Source organism: Puma concolor, chromosome B1 (assembly GCF_028749965.1).
Source record: "Puma concolor isolate L17-30 chromosome B1, mPumCon1.1.hap2, whole genome shotgun sequence".
Classification (NCBI taxonomy): Eukaryota; Metazoa; Chordata; class Mammalia; order Carnivora; family Felidae; genus Puma; species Puma concolor.
In genome coordinates, this window is record NC_141670.1 from 192,756,237 (window position 1) to 192,772,058 (window position 15,822).

At 38.8% G+C, this 15,822-nt stretch overlaps 1 long non-coding RNA gene across 1 annotated transcript in view; it reads right to left on the reverse strand.

The window, feature by feature from the left end:
• Positions 1–766: 766 nt before the first annotated feature.
• Positions 767–15,822, reverse strand: part of LOC147582086 (uncharacterized) — a 267,036-nt gene continuing 251,980 nt past the window's right edge. Inside the window, exon 2 of the long non-coding RNA XR_015249843.1 lies at positions 767–887. This is a non-coding gene — a long non-coding RNA (uncharacterized LOC147582086). The remainder of the gene's footprint in view (positions 888–15,822) is intronic.

A 15,822-nucleotide genomic window follows, 5' to 3' on the forward strand; every position in this document is an offset into this window, starting at 1 on the left:
AAGTAACTTTCTGAATATACACTTATGACATTTAAATTTCTATCCCAGTCTTAATCCATCTGATTTCTGACAAAGGAACAGGGCTACATGTAGTGTTTCCATTAGCGATGTTAAGCACACACTTTATTGTGCTTGGCCAATATTTCGGTTCTCACAGAAAGAGGACGACTATGTAAACAAAATTTCCATCACAGCCAAGGAAATGGCAGAACATTTTTTTTTAATTTTTTTTTTAACGTTTATTTATTTTTGACACAGAGAGAGACAGAGCATGAACAGGGGAGGGGCAGAGAGAGAGGGAGACACAGAATCTGAAACAGGCTCCAGGCTCCAAGCTGTCAGCACAGAGCCCGACACGGGGCTCGAACTCACGGACCCTGAGATCATGACCTGAGCCGAAGTCGGACGCTTAACCGACCGAGCCACCCAGGCGCCCCAAGAATGAACTAAGTCATAAAATGCCAGTTTTTTTTTTAAATTTACTTTCAAGTACCTTACGATTGTCATATAGAAACATAGCAAGCATTTTGATGAAAAAGCTAAATTTCCACAAAAGCAACAAAGCTTTTATAAGTGCTCCTCCTGTTTGAATAAACCTGATTTTGCTTCGCTCACACAAAGGAGCTAAATTCTGCTTGACATGACCAAGAACTGTCATTCAGAGCCCCACATCTGAGACTGACTTTTACTTTTCAGTTAGCCTCATTAATGGTGTTATCAGCTGGGAAGGCTCTTGGTTCCAAGCAAAGGAAAAACGCAGGTAATAGTAGCTTAAACAAATAGGAGTATATTCCTCTCATACAGAAAGATGTCTGGAGGTAGGTGACTTTTGGCTTTGCTCCAGGATGTTTAGTGACAGCACCAAGGATTCCATCTCTTACAGGCTCCTGGTGGGTGGGGCAAACAGAAAAATAAGTAAATTAGTAAACTGTATACCAGCTGTTTTAATACACCTTAGAATTTCAGTAATTTAACATTCTACAGGTTTACTTCTTTCACAAGTAATAGAAGTGGGTAGGTGAGCAGTTAGGCACACGTGGTCTTCTCTATAAATGTGTTTAGAGACCTCGGCCAACGAAGGCTTTGCCATCTTCAGCAAATACCTTCTGCTGTCACCCTGTGACTCTTCTGCATTCCAGCCTACAGACACAGAGGGAAGAATGAGAGTTCTAATGCTCTGCACACAGATATTGATGACTGGATTGTAAGTACTGGGGGTGGGGGGTGGGGTCTTTCCAGAAGCATATCTAATTTGAGACCCCCTTGCCCACTTTGGTGACAAGCATGGTCTTGTGTTGAGTTAACACATAGGATTTCTCAAATTTTTACTTCTTATGAGAAGTATGTTTAGTTATAATTTGCCTAATTCTCTCACAAAAGAGCTATGAATTAAAATTACTTCTGGGGAACCTGGGTGGCTCAGTCAGTTAAGCATCATCAGACTCTTGATTTTGGCTCGGGTCATGATCTCATGGTTCATGAGTTCGAGCCCCACATCAGGTTCCATGCTGACAGTGGGGAGCCTGGTGGGAATTCTCCCTCTCTCTCTCTCTGCCCCTCCTCTGTTCTCTCTCTCTCTCAAAATAAATAAGTAGACTTGAAAAAAATTAAAATTACTTCTGACTATTACTGTTCTGGCTGTTTAGATTCCAGAAAAGAGGGGTGCCTGGTCGGCTCAGTCCATTAAGTGTCCGACTCTTGATTTTGGCTCAGGTCATGATCTCACAGTTCATGGGATTGAGTGTTGTGTAGGTCTCCACACTCTGAGCGTGGGGCCTGCTTGGGATCCTCTCTCTCTCCCTCTCTCTGCTCCTCCCCTGCTCATGCTCTGTTCCTCTCTCTCAAAATAAATCAATTAAAAAAATTTTTGTAAGATTCCAGAAAAGAATAGGAATTGGTAATACACTTTCCTGTCCCGGTGCATTTTGTTCATCTTGTCACCTGTTTTGTCAAGGCTTCTTACACATTTTGCAAGTCTATGGTAAAATAATAATTTGCCAATGGCTCTTAAATAATAATATTTTCAGTGAGCATTACCTGCTTCTGCCTCTGTTCTGGTGCTTTTGCTCTTTCCCTAGAATGCTCCAATGTGCTCACCAGGTAGGCATGTCTCCTTCACATATGAAGAAGCTGAAGCTAAAGGCGGGAAGTAATTTGTCCACAATCCTCCTAACTTTGAAGTTAGATATGTAGGTATTACTTTAACAACTTCCTCTCTCTCTCTCTCACCCCCCGCCCCCATCACAAGCCATTGTACCATTTCAGCAAAATCATCTCTTTAGTATTTCTCCAGTTCAGTCAACAATGTTTTTTTCCCATTTCTCTAACCATCGTATCAATTTGGTCACTATCATTTGTCACATGGGTTACTGCTGCATTCCCCGACTTGGTTCTTCCTAATAAGTATTGTTCCCCTACAATGCATTATACCACTGCTAAAGCAAACTTTCCAAAATGGAAATAAATACTTCAACTCTGGATTGTATATGGATTAAAAAATCCCATCTTATTATCATTCTTATTATTGGTGTCATCATTCAAGTTGTTCCTTCCTCTGATGAGGGAAGTAAGCGGTTAACATTTTCTTACTCTGCCTCTAGTCTCAAACGTCACAAAACCACTTTGCAAAATCCACAAGAATTACAATACTGCAGGAAACCTCAGGAAGGCCTTCCAGAGGAGACACATGAGAGAAAAGGACATATTGTTCAGGAAATTAGAGTACAGCAAATATCAGAGAGACCATTTCCCATGACTACAATGAATTAGCTGCAACAAACCAAAACACACAGATAATTCTCCACCAACATGTGGCTCTGTCATTAGGAGCAACTTATTTCTTTGTAAAGAAGGTATAATGATGAGACAGGACTCCTGGGATTATGCTTTGAAGGCAAGCTATCGCTATAGAGGTTCTGTTCATGGCCAGAGGTAGTCTTTCAGGTATCTCTGAAAAATGTAAGAACTTACCACATTTATAAAGATCCTGGACTATCACATTTCAGTGAGAAAACTAACATTATAGCTCAGAGTTTAAGAGCATAAGCTATGTAGCCAAACTGCCTGTGTGTTTCAAGTTGGATTCTGACACTAATTGGCTGTGAGACTTTGGCCAAACTATTCTGTTTGATTCTCTGTGATTCATTTTCCTCATCTGTAAAATACAAATAATGTTACCTAACAAAAACAACAATAACAACAACAAAATAATTAGGAAGGTTGTACCAGCTACCTGTGTGTGTGTGTGTGTGGGGGGGGGGGGTGTTGCCAAAAAGGTTGTGTGTGTTGCTAAAAGCACTGGCATATTTTTTCTGTTACACAGTATCATAATTTTTATCTTTTATCTTATACATGCATTTTCTTATCTCAAGTTTACTTTGGCCTGCTTCTCATAGAAGGAGAAGAGAAGAAAACACCAAAAGCTCTTTATTTTATTATAATTTGGAAGAAATTTAGACTTCCACTACTCAAAATCCCTTATTTTATACTTTAGGAAACAGAGACCCAGAGATGTGACTATTTATTGAAAAACTTATCCCCCAGAAGAGGATAACTTTAAATAATTTGGCCTGGACAATTTTATTCTTGGTTTGATGTTCTTTCAAATAAACTGTATTATCTTTGTAAATGTCCATGATGTTCAACATTTTCCTTGAGAGTAAGTGGGAAGAAAGGACTATTTTCTCTGAGAGAAAGCCAAAGAAGCTAATAAATCAAATGACTTACACAATAAGATGTAGCAAAGAAATAGAGATTAGAATTGCAATCCATGACTCCTTTTCTGAAAGTTATTTCCCTGCTTACAAAGTGATGAGCTATGACTTTGGGGGATATTATACAAAAATCTGTATCTTTACAAGTTCAAGATGAGTCATAATCTTACTTTAAAATTTATGGTCAACAAACACAAATTTGCACCACATTCTGATCAAAATTCTAATACTTTTCTCTATTAAACTGGTCTAAATATAAAAGACTAAAGACATCTCGCATACGTTTTTCATTATTCTTGGAACGTTATACTTCTAATTCAGCATATCAATATGTAACTGGGGCAAAACCGTTATTTTGGAGAGGAAGGGGAAAATCATCTGTATTATCTACTATTAGGTTATTACATCAAGCAGAGCCATTTCCCTAGCAAAAGCTATGAATCCACAAAAATATATCAAACATTTGAAAGTATAAACAAAGAGAAAATTATATATAAGTCTGCAAAACTTCAAAGGAAGAGTGGGATTGTGAGAGAAAATAAAACATCTCACAAATTTGGCTCAAAGTCCTGACTCTCTCTTGGTATCTGAAGCATCTGAAACCTTTCGGAAAAGCTTGGTTTCTAGAAGGTTAAAAAATATATAAGCTTAGGGTATTTTCCTGTCTTTTTAGCTTTTTGTCAGTGAATCCTATGGGTGGATGTAAGGAGTTCCAAAGCACTGGTGTTTCAAAGAGTTTAATGTCTAGATAGTTTGGGGCTTCAGAATTGAGGAAAATTTATCTTCTAAAACCAGAGGTTGCTGGAGACTATTTTTTTTTCACTACAACCCACAAATCACTGCAAGATGCCCCTCACATGTAGTAGTGCGTGTATCTTGTGTCCTTTGGAATGTAAACTCCAATGTATAGAGACACCAGCATTGTTTCCTTGTCTGATTGCCTGTCACTGTCGATCTTGGGGGCAGGAGAGAAATCATTGCTAATGACTTCAGAGTTTGCATGTCCTACGCTTACTTATTACTGGAAAGAATAAAATATAATGAACTGATATGGACAAGGAATGCAAGGAATAAAATATTTCTTTCAGACTGTCGGCAAGCAATGGAACAAATGAGATTTATGGCAGAACTGGATACGTGATTTATACTTTTGCTTGTTCTTCATTTAAAAGAGGAAATTAAAACCACGCTTGCATATGATTCAATCTTTGATCACTAGAGAATAGCTGCTGTGAATTAATTATTATAAACTCCATTACCCCTGGTCACCCAGGTGCTGCAGCCATACTACCTTCCAACTAGTGTCCCAGGAGAAAGAGTTGATTTTTTCTCTTTTCTTTTGTTGTTGTTGTTGTTTTTGAAAATTGTGCAGGAAAATTATCTGGTATTTTGGTGTTTCACTGAGAAGTCATTTATTATTCAAGGGACTAATTGAAAAATCTCATGGAAAAAGCATAGTGAAAAGAAAAACCCAGATTAAGTTCTTAGCAGCATCTCACTGGCTCAGAGAAAAGGGTGTTTATTCTCCTTTCATCATCTATAAGCCTAGAATCAAGTACTTAGTTTTACTAATAAAGATTCTCAGATCTTCAGCTCTGATAATTACCATTTAATTCTGTAAGTAAATGTGGAAAATATTTATTTTATAAAAAAAAAGATATTTTGTTCATTTAACCTCCAGTTAAGATAATAAAAACATTTTGTATACAAACATTTCAAGACAACAAATTATAACAACATTGGGAAAGCTCTACGATATGGCAGACAAAGAATCTGTTTAAGAGATGCTAAAGTAAATATCTCAATAAAAATTCAATAAAATATATACTATAATTATGTAATTAATCGTAAGAAATCAAAACTCTTTGAAGATGATATTTTTGAAAACTACTGATGGTACAAAATATAAATTGTGAAAGAAGAAAAATACAAAGAGCTAAGAATTCAATCAACTATCATAGCTGAGAAATCTAAAAATCTAAGGTGTTCCATGTATTTGAACTTGTGAGCTGAAAGCAGGTGACTGTGGAGCAGTCAAGTATGATCAAGGACCTCAATGAAAAAATGGCACAGGACACATTACCTTAACAAGGTGGGCTGGCTCTTTAGATGTTTCCCCAACTGAAACATTTACACTTGCCTTTTCCTTTGATTCTCTCTGTAGATGCTATGTTAATGGGTAGAAGAAAAGGAACAAATCTGTGAGGCACTTGAATAAGAATGAAGAATTAGGATTCTTCAGATTGCACAGGATAGAAATGTAACTCAAGAGAGTTTAAACATAAATAGAAAATGCAGTGTCTCAAGTTACTTCAGACACAAATGGATCCAAGAAATTAAATAAAATAACTGGAATTCTCTTCCCTCTCACTTTGACTCTCTCTGTCTATCAATCTTTCTTTAACCATCCACTTCTCCATCTCTCAGCACTGGTCTCTGGGACCGCATCATTCTCCAGCAGGTTGTTTCCAATGTTGGCAAAGGCAGGACCCTGCAGCTCTAACCTTACAGCTCCTGGTATTGGTGATTGTAGGAAAATGTGTACCTCTCTCCTAGAAGTTTCAACAAAACCCTAAGAACTCCTGACATGAACCTGATTTGGCTCTTATCCCATTTCTGGATCAATTCCTGTTGCTGGGAATAAAATAAAATGACTGACTGACCTGAGTCTTGTGCCCATCCCCATGAAAACCCCAGAGGTTACAAATATAGCACAAGTGGTCCCCAAGAGAAAATCAGGATGCCAAAGGACACAGAAAGAATCCCGGGCAGGAAACAACAACAACAACAACAACAACAACAACATATGTCCACTACAAGCAAATTAAGAAATTGTCCTGAGTATGAGAATGTTAAATCTATTGCCAGTTGAACTGCAAAAGAAATATTCAAGTCCTTCCAGGAAAGAAGAAAACTCATTAATTTTTACACTTTTAATGAATTTATGCCTTTTTTAAGTACAATTAGGTGTTACTGCTAGTTGGTTTTATACGAGTATGGGGATTTTTTTCATACATATTTTGTAGAAATTGTCAATATAGAGATTTTTATTATAAAGTACTAATATTTTAATGAACTTATTTTTATGCCAGTTTATCACATTTTAAAATATATTAAGGAATATAAAATAAAAGATCATTATCCATAGCTCTACTACCCCAATATTTTGGTATCTGTTTCTTGCAGAGTATTTTCCACTGTTATCTCCTTACTCCAAGTTGTGGTTGTTTGGATTTTTTTTTCGTAAATACATTTTTACTAGGTATTGTATGCAATTTTATAGCCTACTTCCTTCACATAACATTACTGTAAAATTATTCTCTTTGTTATTATAAACTCTTATTGGAAGATTTTAATGGATGAATAAAATCTCTTTCACAATATAGCCTTGCTTCTATATTTGACAATTTATATTGTTTTCAATATTTTATGCTTTTATTTTTTTTTTATTTTTATTTTTTTCAACGTTTATTTATTTTTGGGACAGAGAGAGACGGAGCATGAACAGGGGAGGGGCAGAGAGAGAGGGAGACACAGAATCGGAAACAGGCTCCAGGCTCTGAGCCATCAGCCCAGAGCCTGACGCGGGGCTCGAACTCACGGACCGTGAGATCGTGACCTGGCTGAAGTCGGACGCTTAACCGACTGTGCCACCCAGGCGCCCCATCAATTTTTTATGCTTTTAAATAATGCTACCATGAATATCATCTTGCCAAAATTATTTCTGAATTTCGGATTATTTCCTTAAGAAAATTTCCTAGAAATGAGATTCCAGAATAAAGGGCTACGGATGTGTTAGATGAGGTTCATCTTTGCTTTTTATTTTGTTTTTCTTTGCTTGATGATTCTTTTTAAGTGTATCTCAAATATTAACTTTAAAAAATGTTGGAACACTTAACTTAGTATTCATTTAACAAATATTTTTGGAACACATATCAGGTGTCATAGAGCACAGTGTAGGGATATCTGTCATTCAGTCTTCGGGAGAAAGAGAAGGACTCTTAAACAGAAATGACCTATAAACTGAAGAATGAATAGGAATCAAGAGAATTAGGTATAAGAGAGAAATGCATTTCACAGAGAGGAAATAAAATGAGAAAATGTATGGCATACTCAGAAAATCGCATGTATTTCAGTATTAACTAAAGACACACGAATAGAGGGATACCTGAGCTGGATTGCAAAAAAACTCACCTACAGGAACCGAGGGAAATGAAGAAGGGAGATTAACAGAGTGAGATCCTATACAGCCTCTGCTCTCTACTGTTTCATCCATAATCTCTCAGAGTTTTGCCCTCAGTTTGGTGAATTTCTTTGCCTGACACAAAATCTGAAAAGTGCTATTATCTTACAGTGCAAAGGATGAATTTGAAAGGAAAGAGCACACTATAGAGTTTTTGATCAATGTGATTCAGTGCCTGGTTTAGGAATATGAATGGGGAAACATCACTGACAGAGGCCTTTGTTCTTCTCCCATCACAGAATGATCTCCAAGAATTTCCTTTAGAAAAGGTTGTTAAAGGGGAGCCTGTTAAAGGGTGGCTCAGTCAGTTAAGATCTGTCCTCGGCTATGACCAACCCGGTCACGATCTCACAGTTCCTGAGTTTGAGTCCCGCATTGCATCGGGCTCTGTGCTGACAGCTCAGCGCCTGGAGCCTGCTTCGGATTCTGTGTCTCCCTCTCTCTCTGCCCCTCCCCTGCTTGTGCTCTGTCTCTCTTATTCTCAAATATAAATATTTTAAAAAATTAAAAAAAAAAAAAAGAAAGAAAAGGTTTTTGAAGCCTGGCTCACCTTAGGCCCACAAAGCTTCATGCAAATGCATGAAGTTGGTTCATTCTGGCCTCATCCACCTTGGGATGTATAGCTCTCAAGCCTTCCCTCCAAGGCAGTGACACTGGACACAGGCAGATATGCACAAGTGAATGTAGCCTGCACATCTGTTTCACTAACTCACCTGCCAGAAAGCCCAGACCACGCTTTTAAGAAATCCTTAGTCAGGAAGTTGTAAAAGTGAAACAGTGGTACAGGAGATGAGGAATGGATGGGCTTTTCCGGAGATCTGGGTCGTTTCTGTGTCTTTCTCCACAACTCATTAGAGAACTTAATTGAATCACTTTCCTGTCACAATCTCCCCTGTCTGTGAAATAAGGATAATTATTGCTGCTCTTTCCTTTGCCCTTTGATAACTTCACAGGGGTGTTCAGAGATATTATGAAGATTAATAAGCCAAATGCTTGGAGAGTGCTTTAAGCTTCCCACAAGGGAGAGAGCTGCAAATTAAAATCCATTGCTCTAAGAGTAGGAGAAGCCAAATATCAGAGGTCAGTAACCAGAGCCCTGGCAATCCCAACTGCTGGCTTTTTTGTGAGAGGAATAGGGCATTTTCACCACGTCCACCAGCATCAACCCTGGCCCATACAGAATGAGACATCTACCTCATATCCCAACATCCCTTGCTAGATCAACTCCAGAACTTAATTTAATTCATCAAAGTTTGATGTATTCAATGCACATTTTTTTTTTGGTTGGGGTGGGGAGGGTGTAGGTGTGACAGACTAAATAATGGCCTCCCAAATATACCACACCCTAATCCCCAGAACCTGTGAATATGTGACCCCAAATGGCAAAAGGGACTTTGCATATATAATTAAGTTAGGGATGCTGAGGTGGGGAGATCACCCTGGATAATATGAATGGTCCTAACATAATCACAAGAGCACTTACAGTAAGGAGGTAGTTAGTTGGAGGAGATACATGATGGAAACGATGGTTGGCGATGATGTAGGAAAGGGCTTTGGGCCAGGGAAATGCAGACAGCCTGCAGAAGCAGAAAAAGGCAAAACAACACTTTCCCTCCTAAAGCCTCCAAAAGGGATACACTAAGGACATCTAATTTTAGACTTCTGACCTCCAGAACTATAAGATAGTAAACACATTTTGTTTTTAGCCACTAAGTTTGTGGTCCTTTGTTACAGCAATAATGGGCAACCATTACTGGAGACACGGTGTAGCCAGTTGAATGGTAGCTCTCCCAAAGATATGTACACATTCTAACACTCAGAACCATAAATGTGATTGTATTTGGTGAAGGTGTTTTTGCAGTATGTTAAGGATGTGGAGATGAAATCATCCTGGATCACCCAGGTGGGTCCTGATTCCAAAGACGGTAACTGCCTCTGTAAGACCTAACAGAAAATAAGACACAGGTGGGAGGAGAAGGCATGTGAAGTGGAGGCAGAGACTGAAGTTGTTCAGACAAACCAAGGAGAGCCTGGAGCCACAAGAAACTGAAAGAGTCAGGAAGGACTGTCCCCTAGAGCTTTCAGAGGGTGCATGGTCCTGCCCAGGATTTTGGTTTTGGAATTCTGGCCTCCAGATCTATGGGAAAATAAATTTCTGTTGTTGTAAGCATCAACAGCCTTTGATCAATACAAGAAGAAAAGAGAAGGCAGAATCAGCTCTACCTGTCCCTTTTTAGAAAGGACTCCAACTTATTGCCCTGAGCTGCCATAAAACTACCATTTGCTGCAAATCTGAATGAAATGAGAATGGTTTTTATAAAGAAACTGGATGAATGAATATTGGTTGGTTAACTAGAAAGTGTCTGACATATATCCCCTTACAGAATTCTGTTTTCAGAGTACTTGTCAGCTACTTGATGAAGGGAGGACACACCATTAGCCTTGCGGAGTGCCGATGGTTCATGTACTAAATGGGAAAAGAAATAGATCTTGACCATCCATAGGGTAATGGTGAAGCTAGAATAAGAAAATTGATGTGAAAATTATCTGCAAATTATAAAATGATCAACAAGTAAGTTGAATTTTTCTGGTAATGATAATTCAAGGGAGTTAGCATTAGAAAAGTTTGATTGCCAGAAAAATAGTGCTCATATTTCAATAAGGACTTGCAAAATGTTATGCCAAATGCATGATTGATAGACATCCACCATGGCCAGGATCCTATTCATCAGCTTAGCCCAGAGAGCAAACAAAGCGTGGGCACAGGGTGTAACAAGAGGCACTTTGCATTCACCAAAACCCAATGATCTCCTTATCCCCAAAGGTACATACAGAGGTAGTCCGTATATCCCAGCTTCCTTTGCAGTGATGTGTGCCATCTTCCTGAGCAGAACTGATGGATGCCACTCACAAGCCTGACCAATCAAATCTCCTACATGATGCTTTTCATGCTCTCTCTTTCACCATCCTCAGGCTGAATAGGGAGAACAGGACCTATATGGTACAGAGGTACAGGATAAAGAGCCTAGATTTCTAAAAGAATGCATGAAACCAAGCCTTTAAAGAACTATACTGCACTGTTCTGTAACAGAAACTATTATTGTGCAAAAAGAATCATTCGATATTTAGGGGTATTTGCCATAGCAGTTGGCTTTGCCTGACTAACACATACAGGTGTACTGATGACTGGGCAGCGATCGCCCCTCGGGATGCAGGAAAAGAGGGGTGATGCATTATAGGTCCAGAATTTAAAAAACAACAATAAAAACAGTCTGTTTTTTATTATCACCATACACTGACAAATCTAAACAATATTAATGATAAAATGTTCCTTCTCATGTGGTAGAAAGGGATTCTGCATGCATGAGGGAGTAGAGGATAGGAGACAGAAATTGCTCTGTTCCCACTGCATCTCTGCTTGGTATGCGACTGCTATGGGGGAAGAAACAAAGCATATCAACACTGTGCTTGAGGACAGAATATATGGCTCTCAGTTTCCACTCTGCCACTTCGGAAATGAGGCTCTCTGATCATTCTGTCTGGGAAGTAGATTTCATACTTAATTCAATGAGTCTTCTGAGGATCACATGAGGCAATGGTTGTGAAAAAATAGTAAATTTTATAAATATCATAAGAATGAATACTGGTATTATTATTAATTTTTAAAATTATTTTTATATTCCCTAAGCACAAGATAGTCTCTCTCTCTCACTTATACATGTGAAATCAGTTTTACTTCATTGAATAAACTATTTTTCATACCTACATTTCAGATGTACTTATATGAATAGAGATTAACAAGTATACATAAAAGATTGAAGTGCTTGTTCACAGACAAATATTGACTTCTTGAAGTACCATATTCTTTTAAGGGAGGAGTCTTTAACTCTTCTTAAAATTATGCTTACAAGAAAAGAAAATTAAAAGAAAATGACTTCGAATGCCCAGCTTGCTTTTTTGTTGTGTTTCTTCCCTCTATTCTTTCTGCAGAAAATATTCCTTAAACGTGTGCTGTACTAGGTCCTGGTGTCCAGATGAATAAGGCATGATCCATACCGTCGTAGGGCCAAGAATCTACAGAAGCATTTGTCTACCTAAAAGAGCATTTGTAATAAAGTGTAGACAGGTGCTACCGCAGATATGTGAATTTTATAAAGCAGTATGTATTTATTTACTTTAATAAATAAGTGCATGAATAAATTATTTAATAAATAGTTATTTAATAAACAGTTGAAAACTCAAGTTTGATTGCTAACTTTTGATTTTGCCAAATACGGAAACTGAGAAAATCCCATTACTTTACATTTTCATAAACTGTGAAACTACTGAACATCAGATATGCAAAAAGAACATGCTCTCAGTATAGTCAGATTCCTAAATTTATACATGGGGATTTATTTTTAAAATGTTAGTTTTTCTTGGATTGCCTGGGTGGCTCAGTTAAGCATCCAACTCTTGATTTTGGCTCAGTTCATGATCTCCCAGTTTGTGAGATCGAGCCCCATGTCAAGCTCTAGGCTGTCAGCTTGGGATTCTCTATGTCCTATCTGTACTCCTCTCCACACTCTCAAAATACATAAACAAACTTCAAAAATAATCAAAGTTTTTCTTATTTTTTCTTGTTTCACCACATACAGGGTACAGGCCCTGGCCTTCAGACCTTCATGGTGAGATGCGACTCTTAGGGAACACATAAGAGAAGGCAGACTGCCTCTAGAAGGATCCAACCAGTGGATTCCATATGACTTGATTTCTGGAGTTGTGGCCCTGGGGAAGAGGAGTGGGTTCTGTGAAGGTCAGGATAGAGTGTGAAGGTAGTCAGAAAACTAGAGTTACTGGAAATTATCTAAAGGCTAAATAGAAAAGCTGAAAAGAGGGGCACCTGGTGGCTCAGTCGGTTAAGCCCCGGACTTCGGCCTAGGTCATGATCTCACAATTCATGAGTTTGAGCCCCGCGTCAGGCTGTGCTGACAGCTCCGAGCCTGGAGCCTGCTTCAGGGTCTGTGTCTCCCTCTCTCTCTCTGCCTCTCCCCTGCTCATGTTCTGTCTCTGTCTCTCAAAAATAAATAAATGTTAAAAAAATTAAAAGCTGAAAAGGTATTTATAGGCAGGCAGAGGGTGGGAGAGCTGGAGATGGACTTCTAGGCATGGGAGGCAACTTGGAGAAAGACAGAGAGACATACAGTAGTACAGCACTGAAGCTGGTCATTGTGAAGGATGAATGGTAGATGGGAAACTGCAGACTTAGAGTCCTAGGAGAGGACAGAGATGGGAACATGACACTTATCCCATTTTCTGTATTGTTTCTGTTCCAGACACTGCCTTCCACTGAATTGGAATTGATTGTTATGATGTGTGAGATAGTGGAATCACCCTTTATTATGATAATAACACTTTTAGACTAATTACAATTTCAATACCGATTGTGATGTCAAACAGTAAAGAATAGCACATTTTAAACGTTCTCAATACTAATTGTGATGGGATGACCTTTTCCATCACATGTTGCAGTGAAGAAAAAGAAAAATCATTCCAGAAATAAAGATAGGGTCATGAAACCACCTCCATAATGCCATTCGTGTTTGTAAAGAAGACAGTTATACTTCTTTTAAAAAAAAATTTACATTGATTTATTTTTGATAGACAGAGACAGAGCACAAGTGGGGGAGCGGCAGAGAGCGAAGGAGACACAGAATCTGAAGCAGGCTCCAGGCTCCCAGTTGTCAGCACAGAGCCCGACGTGGGGCTCAAACTCACAAACCGTGAGATCATGACCTGAGCTGAAGCCAGACGCCCAACCAACTGAGCCACTCAGGCACCCCGACAGTTATACTTCTAATATTAACATGAAGCATTAACAATTGTTCACAAGATGGTAGCCCTCCTCTGTAAGAGAGCTGTTTCTATTGTTATTTTAAGATATCTGAGTTAACAAGCAAGAAAGGACAGGTCGGAACTCATGGTCCAGACCAGGTTCTGGCATCTGTCCATCCTCCATCCTCCTGAAGGAAAGCTCCTACTACACCTTCCTCAGCAACACAAGTCCTACAAGAGGTCAATATCTGTGTAGAAGGCTAGAGATTTTAGAGTGATAAAAATGAGGCAAGGTGAAGAACCCCACCTAAGGGACCAAAAAGAAGTAAAGATCAAGGAAAATGGGTCATTTAAATGGAGGTTGGAGGTGAGGACTTGCCAAAAGAATTATCTTTTTTTTTTTTTAATTTTTTTTTTCAACGTTTATTTATTTTTGGGACAGAGAGAGACAGAGCATGAACGGGGGAGGGGCAGAGAGAGAGGGAGACACAGAATCGGAAACAGGCTCCAGGCTCTGAGCCATCAGCCCAGAGCCTGACGCGGGGCTCGAACTCCCGGACCGCGAGATCGTGACCTGGCTGAAGTCGGACGCTTAACCGACTGCGCCACCCAGGCGCCCCTAAAGGAATTATCTTTATGGGGTTATGAAAAGTTATGGCCAAAACGTTCTGCTTACTGAGTACATACATAGGAATGAATTTGCTAGACTTGAGGTAGCACATAGGACTTTTTTTTAACATCCTCATAACCCCTTCTTTTGGGTGATGCCCACTCTTGAAATTGAAAGGAAAAAGCTAACTGAAAGTTCTTTGGGTTTCCATGTGTGAATTTGTAAGCTGGAGGGAAAAAAAAATAAAACCTGCTTGCCAACCACCATCACCACTAAGAACAACAATGTATTTGAGATATTTTGGTGATAAAAACGAGAGGGCCAAATCCCTTGGTATTTATCCAAATGAACTGAAAACTGACATCCACACAAAACCTGCAATCAGTTATTTATAGCAGTTTTATTCACAATTTTTAAAACTTGGAAGCAACTAAGATTTTTTAGTAGATGGACAGATAAATAAAACTGTGGTACCATCAGACAGTGGAATATTATTCAGTGCTTAAAAAAAAGGAACTATTAAGCAAAAAGACATGGCGGAATCTTAAATTAACTACTGCTAAATGAAAGAGGTCAATCTGGAAAGGCTACATACTGTATGACTCCCATTACATGACACTGCAGAGAAGCCAAAACCACGGAGACAGCAAAAAGATCAGTGGTTGCAGAGGTTAGGAGGGAGGGAGAGAGGCATGAACTTGCAGAGCACAAAGGATTTTTAAAGCAGTAAAACTATTGTATATAATACTGTAATGGCGAATACATATCATTACATATTTGTCAAAATCTGTAGAATGCACAACACCAAGAATGACCCCCTAAGGTATACTATGGACTTTGAGTGATAATGATGTGCCATTATAGGTTCTTCAATGGTAACAAATGCGCCACTCTAATGAGGAATGTAGATAGGTGGGCAGGCTGTATATATATGGGGGCTGAACTATATGGGGAATCTCTATGCTTTCTACTCAGTTTTGGTATGAACCTAAATTTGCTCTAAAAAATGAAGTCTATTTAAAAAAAAGCGAGGAGGCGAGGCTATGAGTGATGGTCACCTAATCAGTAAAACTAGGTCCCCTGCCTGCTTTGATTATAGAATCTAAAACACACCTGCAAAAGCTAAGTGATAGTTTAGTGGTTTTGAATGGTATTCTGTGAATGTGCAAACACATCTGTCCTTATTTATCTGTTCCAGAGGCCTTTCCTGGCCACAGAGGAAAGACTCCCACACTTCTCTCGTGGATTTCTAGGTCAATTAGCACATCTATATTGCATGCTGTGTCCCTTGCTTTGTAAGTACCATGGCATGTATAAAAGAAAGAAGGTCCCTATCCTTAAGAAGTTACCATACACTGACTGGTGTAAGTCCTAATATTGGACTAAATGAGAAGTGAAAGAGACGAAAAGGAAATTTAGTGAACAAAAATTACCAAGCACTG